Genomic DNA, 10843 nt, shown 5'->3' with positions numbered 1-10843 from the left:
AGACTAGAAAGAAACACATCACATCAAGAAAGAAACAAAGAATATTAGAGATAGATTGAAAAGTTTCTTACTGGTTAAAAATGGGCCAATTTAAGCATCAAAAATAATGCAAGGTTTGAAATGTATCATGTGAGAATCCAGGAACCTATAATAATTTTTTTTAAAAACCCAGTGGTCACCTTTGGAGGTTGCTAAGACACTAATTCATTGATAAGAAAAAAATAAAAATATCAAAGCAAGCATTTGCACTGTCTTTCCTACATTAACTGAATGCCAGCTAATAGAGACAGAAGGAATCGTTCAGGTTCTTGTTCTCGTTCAGGTTCACATTCACAGTCACGGTCATATTCACCTTCAAGTTGCAGCTCAGAGTCAAGCTGCAGTTCCAGCTGATGCTGCAGGTGTGGCTCTGGCTCCGGCTCCAGTTCCGGTTCCGGTTCTGGCTCAGAATCAGGCTCAGGCTCAGGTTCTTATAATGAACATTTGACATCTGTTTAAGGGTCTGTCAATTTCACTTTATGGGTGAAACCCAGACTTCGCAGTACTGTTGCTAAGGCCACAAGTAATGTTACCATGACTTTGAACCTGACAGTGACTGTGAACTTGATCGTGGCTGTGATCACCAGCAGTTGAACAGGAGCTGCATGAAGATGCTGAGTATGCCCATCCTCAGAGCCATTTTGAGTATAATAAAATTAGAGAAAATAAGACTATGTTTTAATAGGTTGGCTTTTAAGGAAAATGGCCTTGTGGCTATAGTAAACAAAAGAAAGTCCTTGTCTTTTTTGTTTTGTTTCTCACTCCCTTTGATCACACTTTTATTCAAAATCAGCTGTCCAAAGTGATTTGACCTTTATGGAATAAACAGATTTAAGTTTATGCTGCAGGATTTTCTTCTGTGATGGGTTTCTTTTCTGCGGGCTTCTTCTCAGCTTCTAATTTTTTGGTAACTGCAGCCTTTTTTTTCCACTAAAGGCTTCTTTTGCATCGTAACACCAAGAGCCTTCTTTCCTTTCTTCCCCACCCCAGGCTTCTTGCCTGGAACTCCTTCTCATCTGATTCGGCTTCTAGCGCTGTTTCTCCCACTGCTGCTTGATCCACCGGAGCCCACGGTTTTTGGTCTGGAGAAGAATGGTGTTCCGGCGCATGGTCTCTGCGTGTGGGTTTAGCTTCCATGTGATTCTCGGGTTTTTCAGTGGATTCTTCTTCAGGACTCTGCGGTGAATCTTCTTGCATGGTGTTTGGAAGGCTCTTTGGATCTCTGGGCTTTTCAAGGTTCTGCTCAGGTCTGTTTTGAGCATCTTGTGCCTGGGGAGGTTGTAATTACTCTTGAGGGAGGCAGCTTTATGCCAAGAGCCATACAGATCATCTAACTTGCAAAAAGCACTTTCAGTCCAAATGCAGAAATGGCCCACATGCCCACCAGGAGCATGTTTTAAAATGTTCAGTTTGCTTACATTAAGCAGAGTAATTCCAGGGATGTTTCTGAAGGCTTTGATGATACTGTTATCTTCGTTATAGATGATCCACGGCCCCCTGACCTGGATACGATGACTGGTTTCTCATTTTGTGCTTGCCAGCTCTCACGAGCGAAGAAAAATAGACCTTTTTGATATCACTCCAGGCCTTAAGTTTCTTAAGAAGAAAACAATCTTCTTGGTTTTCTTGTAGCCTTCAACTTTATCTTCAACCACCAAAGGAAGTTCCAGGACTTCCTCAACACGACGACCTTTAGACATGACCAGTGCTGGTAAGGCCGAGGCTGCCAGGACAGAGCAGATCCCATATCGCTTCTGTGTTGTGTTTACTTTGTGAGCCAACGGCATTGGGTTTTGGGTGTTCCAAACATGTGGCCCCCACAACACATATTTTCAAAAGCACCCAGGCCAGAACAATGAGGCCCACCACCTCGAATTCTGGGAATTTGAGCCACAGCTCTGACAGCACCCCAAGACTCAGTGCTGGTTTGATGACCTGCCAATTCACTGACAGCACAGGGCTGTCTATTGTTTTTGCACAAGTTGTGGTGAGCAAAGTTCACACTACCTGGTTGAATGGGAACCTTGAACACGGCAGGCAAAGTGACATTTTTGCCAGATGATTCCCCCATTTCAGAGATCAGTGGACAAGCACACGCATGGTGTGGAGAGAAGGCCACACTCTTCTCAACCCAAGTGGCTCCCACGGGAAAAGGTGAACATTCTTGTCTTAATGGAGTTATAGATCGATGTGTTAATGGAAAAAATGTTTTAATATCTGAGATTTGCTTAAAATAATCTAGTTGAATAGGGAGAGTGTGAAGTTAGTTGTTAGATAACATGAGATGTATTATACTGCTTTCTCCTTGTTACTAAGAATGTTTAAAAATTCTATAATAAAAGTTTCTGAAGATGGACAAAATACTAATTCATTTACTCCTTCCTTTGACAAATACTTAAGGGCTGCCTTGTGTGTAAGGTTATAAACAAGATGCTGGGCATACTAACAAGATAAAGGCTCTTGGCATATTGCCTTTTTTTAAGTAACTCACATTTATTTTTTTTTGTGGGAGGAGAAGAATGGTAAAAGCAGATAAAAGTGAAGTGCTAAAGAGACATAGAGCAAGCAAGTCATTATGAAGGGGGATGGCTCATGTGCATTGGAAAATGTTTCCTAAGGGAGATAGCATTTGAACGGGGCCATGGAAGAGCAGCAGAGCTTGAACTGTCAAATCTTGTTTGGAGACATTGAAGAGCCGTTCCAGGCAGTTTCTCTTTATCTTTCTTTATTAACATACAATAAAATTTATTTTTTTTATGTCCTGGTCCATGAATTTTGCCAGTGTATAAAATTATGCAACTACTATACCATCAAAATACAAAATAGTTTCATCACCTTAAAAAAATTTTGCCATGCCACCCCTTCATAGTAAAGTCCTCCCCAATGTTTTATCACTGCCTAGCACCAATCTGTTCACATCACAATCATTTTGTCTTCACCATAATGTCATGCAAATAGAGTCATACAGTGTGGAACCTTTTGAGTCTGGCTTCTCTCACTTAGCACTGAGATTCATCCGTGTTATTGAAAATATCAATAATTCATTCCTTTTTCTTTTTTTCTTTTTTTTTTTCTGAAGCTGGAAACGGGGAGAGACAGACAGACTCCCGCATGCGCCCGACCGGGATCCACCCGGCATGCCCACCAGGGGCGACGCTCTGCCCACCAGGGGGCGATGCTCTGCCCCTCCGGGGCGTCACTCTGCCGCGACCAGAGCCACTCTAGCACCTGGGGCAAAGGCCAAGGAGCCATCCCCAGCGCCCAGACATCTTTGCTCCAATGGAGCCTTGGCTGCGGGAGGGGAAGAGAGAGACAGAGAGGAAGGAGGTGGGGGGTGGAGAAGCAAATGGGCACCTCTCCTGTGTGCCCTGGCCAGGAATCGAACCCGGGTCCTCCGCACGCCAGGCCGACGCTCTACCACTGAGCCAACTGGCCAGGGCCTTCCTTTTTCTTGCTGAAGACACTGCCATTATATGAATGTACCACACTTTGTTTATCCATTCCTTGGTTGATAGGTTTGGGTTGTTTTCTGTTTAGGGCTATTATACATAGATATAATAAATAGAGTGCTAGAAACATTCATTTGCAGGTTGTGGTGTGAATATAGGTTTTGGTTTGAATATAGGTTTTGGTTTCACGTGGCTAAATACGTAGGAGTGGAATTCCTAGGTTGTATTATAAATATACGTTTCACTTTTAAAAAGCTGCCAAACCATTTTCCAAAGTGGCTGCACTATTTTGCATTCCAAATTATCAATGTATGAGAGTTGCTCGCAGTCTTGCCAACATTTGGTATACAATTTTGTTTTGTTTATTTTAGCCATTATGATAGGCAAGTAGTGGTATCCATCTGTGAATTAATTTGTAGTTTTAATTTGCATTTCTTTGAGGATTATTGAGGCTGAGCCAGGCAAATTTTGCTCTTATCTATTTCTCCCGCTAGTTGTTTTTTGAAGGTCTACATTGGTTATTCCACAAGCTTCCAACTCCACGCTATTGCCCATCTACTCACCTGTTTCTCCAAAAACATTGAGGTGGTTAATTACAAAAGACTTAATTTTTCTCCCTTAGAATCCAAACTTTAAAAAAAAAATTCATCCCCAAATCTTTTTCAGAGAGGGTGATGTCTCTCCCTCCCCAGACCAGCCTGTCCTCTCTCATGCCTGAATGCTTCCCAGAACCCATCCCTAGGGCTCTTACTACTAACGTCCTTTCTGTCAGTCTCTCTGCTCTCTCCTGGCTCCTTGCCTATGGCTCACTTCCTCTGATGAGCCTTTTTTTTCTGTTGATATCAGTGATTCTCAAACTTTGCATACACAGAATCACCTGGTGAAGTTGTTAAACACAGATTAGTGCCCCTCCCCAATAGGACTGAGGTGGTGCCCTAATCTGCATCTCTAACAAGTTACGGTGATGCCGATGCTGTCAGGGGACCACAGTTGGGGAACCCTGCTGTACGGTGAGCAATGAGGTAGGAGATAAGTCAAAGGTCTCCCGACTGTCCCTGTTATCTCCACCTAAGACTACACTAACTGCAGCTCACTACCAGCAAGATGAGGATATTTGGGCTGTCTGTCACAGACACAGATGGCTTTGCCTGCAATACAGTCTCCAAGAGTGAAACCAAGTGGGAGGCCTTCTGACACTTTCTGTCACCTCCCAATCATAACTCCATCAATTTATTTGAGGCTGACTCAGTGGGGCAATACCTTGAGTACCTTAAATCAGGAAAAGGCCACATAGCTCACGGTCATTTCTCAAGCCTTTGTTTTTCTCTCCTCGTTACAATATGTATAATTTGTCTTTGGAGAAAAATGCACACAGATTTGTGTGTGTCCTTAAAAAAACAAACAAACCAATGGCCATATCTGGCTCATCTCATTTGTTTTCCAAAAGAAAGGAGAAAGAAATTGATTTCATCGTGAATATTAAGGCAGATTCCAGCTTATGAAGAAATATTTAGGCAAGGATCTCCCAACATAAACATGCTCAAAATTCAGAAGTATTTTGCTCAATATTCAGGAAAAAACATATCTATTTTATACTTGTATTGTTGAATTTACTGACATTTATTTTTTATAAATGCTATATATATACATATATATACATATATATATGTATATATATATATATATATTTATGACAGAGACAGAGTCAGAGAGAGGGACAGATAGGGACAGACAGATAGGAACAGAGAGAGATGAGAAGCATCAGTTCTTCGTTGCAGCATCTTAGTTGTTCATTGATTGCTTTCTCATATGTGCCTTGACCAGTATTTGGGGGGGTGGCTACAGCAGAGTGAGTGACTCCTTGCTCAAGCCAGTGACCTCTGGGCCCAAGCCAGCAAACATGGGGTCATGTCTATGATCCCATGCTCAAGCCAGTGACCCCATGCTCAATCTGGTAAGTTCATGCTCAAGCCAGATGAGCCTGCATTTCAAGCTGGTGACCTTAGGGTTTCAAACCTGTGTCCTCGGCATCCCAGTCCGATGCTCTATCCACTGCGCCACTGCCTGGTCAGGCCATAGATATTATTAAAGGAAGTCTAGAAAGGAGAAGCATACATGTTTTTACCTAAGCTCTTTTTGTAATTTGAGTTACAGGCAAATATATTTTTATTGTTTTAATAACACTGTACATGTGATTTTTGTATCCCTCATTTTTACTTGAAACTAAATGATACTATTTTATATATCTGTATAATAGTCTATGCTATAGCTTCTATTCTTTTATTCTTTCTTCAAGAGCTTTATTATAATTTGGGTACTTTGGCTGAAGAGTTGGTGATTTTAAAAAATAACTCTGTCTTTACATATATTTGGTTTTATTTCTGCTTGTGTGAATTATCTTTTCCTGATCTAAGGTTGGGTCTTATAACATCTCATTTGCAGCTGAAAAATCACTCACATCACAGAGGATTATTTTCTCAACTTTCCCCTTTTTCTACCTTCTGCATCCTACCCCCAAAATATGTAATCTCACCCATCCTTCAGGATCCAATCCAAATCTTATGCTCTTGATTTAACTTCACCAACACTTCTTCTGTGATCCTCAGGAGTACAGGATACACAGTGATGTTCAATAACTATGTAGGTTTGTTAACTTACAGTGAAATAGAACATGGGATTTGTCATTTTTAACTCAATACAAATTAGTTTAATAATGCATTATTGGAAGTTGTGAAGGCTTGGAAAAAATGTTAATGATTTCACCAATTAAATTAACCTTATTTTCCTTTTTATGAATGCAAAAGTGTATTTTATATAAAATAATTTGAATCTAATTCAAAATGATTGAAATTTTTTAATGATAAAATATTGTGATATAATTTCATTGACATCATTTTTATAGTAATAAAATAATAATGATACATTTTATCATTGATGGCATCTTGAATTTAATAAATAGGTACTTGAGGTCAGGTGTGGTAGGAAGAAGACAGTATACCCTGAGTGCCTAGGAAATTAGAAAGGAAGAGACAGGGAGGACCAGAAAATTAGAGAAATAAGGGCTTAAAAGATGTCAAAAGCAAATATCAAAATCTTGTGTCTGGGCCCTGGCTAGTTGGCTCAGTGGTAGAACATCAGCCTGGTGTGTGGATGTCCTGGGTTCAATTTCCAGTCAGGGCAGACAGGAGAGGCACCCATCTGCTTCTCTACCCCTCCCCTTCTCACTTCTCTTTCTCTCTCTCTCTCCCGCAGCCATGGCTTGATTGGAGCAAGTTGACCTTGGGCTGAGGATGGCTCCATGGGCTCTGCCTCAGGTGCTAAGAAAAGCTCAGTTGGAGCTATGGCCCCAGATGGGCAAAGCATCTCCCCCTAGTGGGTTCGCCAGGTGGATCCTGGTCAGGGCACATGCAGAAGTCTGTCTCTGCCTCCTCTTACTGAATTAAAAAAAAAAATCTTGTGTCTGGAAACACAAATAGAGGTCAGTCCCCAGCTCACTCAGGCAAGGGGAGGACCCTCATTCTCAATGAAAGCTGTTCTATATATATGTTCCACAGAGTTAACGCTGAATAGCACCCTCCCTTGCACGATTCCCTCCTGCCCCTTGTGTGCTAGTTCCATCTTCTCAAATAAATCAGAGTTTTGCAAATGGAAAAATGACATTTTCTCCCCTCAAAGAGTTAGCAGAACACACAAGCAGCAAGGGTCCAGTTGGTGATCAGTGACTGTGCATTGTCTCACTTAGGCACTAGAAAGATATTTCTGTTTTGGATTCTAATTGGAAAACCAAATTATCTTTTCAAATTTCTGATCTTCTGAGTTAATATAAATCAGTTGTGTTAGCATATAAAAGACATTGCTTTTTATTTAGGACCTCTCTGCTAACTGAACATCCCATGGACTAGCCTCTCCTGCCCCTTGATGGATATTTGAATATCACCCAAAGAAGCCCACACAACTTTGCTAATGAAGACATAGGAACTAATGCTGAAAAAGAGGAATGGATAGCTTTAAGTTTATCCCCAATTAGCTTATCATATGCTATATAGATTTGTTTTTAAGTTTTTTATAGATTTGTAAAAAATTCAACATATAAATGGGAAAAATAAACAGGAGAAACGGGAAGGAAGAGCAGTACAGGTAAAGAAAGCAAAGAGAGGATCTAGCCTCAGATCTGGTGATACCAGACCAAGGTCACATGCGGATTTGCTCACACTGACAGTTGCGGCCACACTAGAACATTCTGCGCTGTACAGAATGAGATTTCGGAGGAAAGGTCAGTCCCCAGCTCACTCAGGCAATGGGAGGACCCTCATTCTCAATGAAAGCTGTAGGCATATTCTGGGAATTACACTGTTTTCATTACTCCGTGTACTTTAAAACATACATGTGACTCAGGAAACAGATGCTATTAAGATATTTAGTTATCTGTGTTAAAAATGTCCATGCACTGCTGGATCTTATTTTTAAGTCAATATCCTCTTTGTAACAAAATATTTCTATCAATTTATAAGTATCTTTAAAATACAGTATTTGCTTTGGACACATGTTAAAAGTTGTTGGTAAAATCTAAATACATGAATTGTATTGACCAGTTCTTTGTCTACATTTCTAATTATTGCCTCCTAGAAGGGTAATAAAATTTTACTAAATCTTCAACACTATAAAAAATGGAATCTGAAGTAGGAGCAAGAAAGCAGGACAAACATTCCAGTTCTGAGTTCAGAAGCCCCACCTAAAGTCATTACCTTTCATTGACAACCACTGTGTTATTTCCCTTGAAGCTGTCCGTAAATGCACAAGACAAAAATTATGATTTTAGGTAGGGGATATTGAATGGGTGGGGGAGAACTTTGCAAATAATTACATCCCTTTTTAATAACATATGTATTTTATATATATGTACATATGTATATAAAAATGATACAACATAAATACCTTCTATACATAATAAATATATTGGTGTGTATGTATGTATGTATTTACAATGTGTGCATATCTTACGTGTGTGTGTATATATATATATATATATCAAGTGTGTGTATAATAATTGCGAGTTCACATAGGGAAGGGCTGGAGGCAGAGAAGAGGGTTGGGAAAAGGATCTGAGCGTGTTCAGGAAAGAGGGGGAATATGTGCAATGACATGGAGGGAAGAAATGACTTGTTTTCTGTGAACCTCAATTCAAAATGCCCTCCAAATGGACTAATCATCCACTGCTACTCCAGTGGGAGGATGGAAAGAAAATAACATTTTGGAAAGATATTTAGAAAACAAAATGACCAGGACTTGGAAGAAAGCATTAACACAGTGGCGAGAGTGCAACTTAGAGAATTACGCCTGGCCTTGAAGCCCAGCTCTGCCATTGAGCAGCCGTGCGACCCTGGGCAACTTAACTTCTTGAAGCCTTCATTTCTTATCTGTAAAATGTGTGCAATAATCACTCCTATCTCATTTGGCTGATGGAAATATTAAAAAGTCCCCACTAGATTCTACTGATTATCTCTTACCTGTGACTTTCATCTCTTCCTCTCTTTAGGCCCCTTCCACTTGCCTATAAACATGCTCAATCTTCTCCCATCCTCTATTTAAAAAAAAATAAAATTAAAAATAAAGACTCTCGTGAGCCTTGATATTTTCCTAGCTTTATGCCTCTCTTTGTTTTATGGTCCATTACTTCACTGTGGTAACTTGATACCATATGTTGATCAGCACTTTCCCAAATGGTTTTCTTGGAGAACAGTTTCCATAGATGTGAATGGAATAGGATTACTTAAGGAAAAGTGGGCCCTGTGGTCACATCAATTTAAGCAATGCTGGATGAAAAAAATTAATGGTTTTTTATTAGATTTCTCAGAGACTTTAAAATCCTAGTGGGCATTTTAAGTCTCCAAGAGAGGTGAATAGTATGAAATTTTTCACAAACTTAATTGACCTTATGGCTCTTTTTCCTGAAGAATAATATAACATATATAGTATTCCCTCAAGATATTTTTTGGAGAGGGACACAATGGCTCACACTCTGACTTATGGTTACCACATCCTTTCTCTGCCCTACTCCCTACCTTTTGGGAAATCCTAGTCTGGGGTTCCTGACTTTCTCCAAATGCCCCCTCATAATAGTCAGCTGGGCTATAACTGGCTGGGTTAAAAGATGTTTATTTAGTAGAAGAAGTCTTCCGTTAATATAAGAAAGTAAAATGAAGGTTGTCAATGATTCTTAACAAGAATGGAATAAAGATAGTTCTACTAGATGACAAAGGCTTTAAAAGATCAAACCTTGTTGATTCATAGTCTTGGGAGGCAGCAGGGAAACGGGACACGCACCACGCTGGTGGGGGACGCCGCTAACGCAGAGCTGTGCGTGCGGGGGCGGGGCGAGGGTGTGTGGGAAACGTGAGCCTTCCACTCAATTTTGCTGTGACCCGAAAGTCGCTCTAAAAAAATAAAGTCTATTTTTTCATTGAAAAATAATCCACAAAAACAAACAGAAGGAGAATTCTGACATTCTAATAAACAAGGACCACTGATGTTAGTAAATGTTAAGCAAACAAAAGCTCTTCGTGGATTATTTTTATTTTATTATTTATTTTTTTTAATTTTTTTTTATTATTTTTAAATCATTTTAAGGTTCCCGTAATTGCCAAGAACTGACATCATTTCAGAGTTCTTCATCATGACAATTTATTCTAGCCACAGGATTACTAATTGCTACCAGATCGTCAGTTAGAATTTTGAAATCTTAAGTCTTGAGGACTTGGGATATCTGCTGGTAGAACTGTTCAAGTCTTTAAAACGAGATCCCGGGAGGACATGGAGGAATAACTTTTATATTTTAAAACTGACTTTACTTATCTTGATGTGCTTTTATGATGAATGATTTATATATATAAACATGTTTAACAAGTTATAGCTAATTTGTTTCACTGACATTTACATAGGAGAATGGAAGATTTGGTCAATGACTTTCTCAACCCTTTTTAATAAGTAGAGTTTAACTCAAACCCAAACTCATGACATTATTTACTTTTTCTCTCAATGTCTCCATAAGAGTATTCTAGTTTCGCTGTCCTGTGGATTTCTGGGCTGGTTTGGGGGAAAATATCTTTTTTTTAATTCATTTTAGAAAGGAGAGAGAGAGAGAGAAGGGGGGAGGAGCAGGAAGCATCAACTCCCATATGTGCCTTGACCAGGCAAACCCAGGGTTTCGAACCGGCAACCTCAGCATTTCCAGGTCGACGCTTTATCCACTGTGCCACCACAGGTCAGGCCGGGGAAAAATATTTTTAACTCTACCATTGCAGCAGGTGTGTAGCCTTGACAGAAAGCTGAGGTCCTAACTCACCAGGATCTGGGTA

At 40.0% G+C, this 10843-nt stretch overlaps 1 pseudogene; it reads right to left on the bottom strand.

The window, feature by feature from the left end:
* Positions 1-876: 876 nt before the first annotated feature.
* Positions 877-10843, bottom strand: part of LOC136377060 (large ribosomal subunit protein uL4 pseudogene) — a 76809-nt pseudogene continuing 66842 nt past the window's right edge.

Source organism: Saccopteryx leptura, chromosome 6 (genome assembly GCF_036850995.1).
Source record: "Saccopteryx leptura isolate mSacLep1 chromosome 6, mSacLep1_pri_phased_curated, whole genome shotgun sequence".
Taxonomy (NCBI): domain Eukaryota; kingdom Metazoa; phylum Chordata; class Mammalia; order Chiroptera; family Emballonuridae; genus Saccopteryx; species Saccopteryx leptura.
The sequence above is the reverse complement of the archived record's forward strand: the minus strand, read 5'-3'. Positions and strand labels throughout refer to the sequence as shown.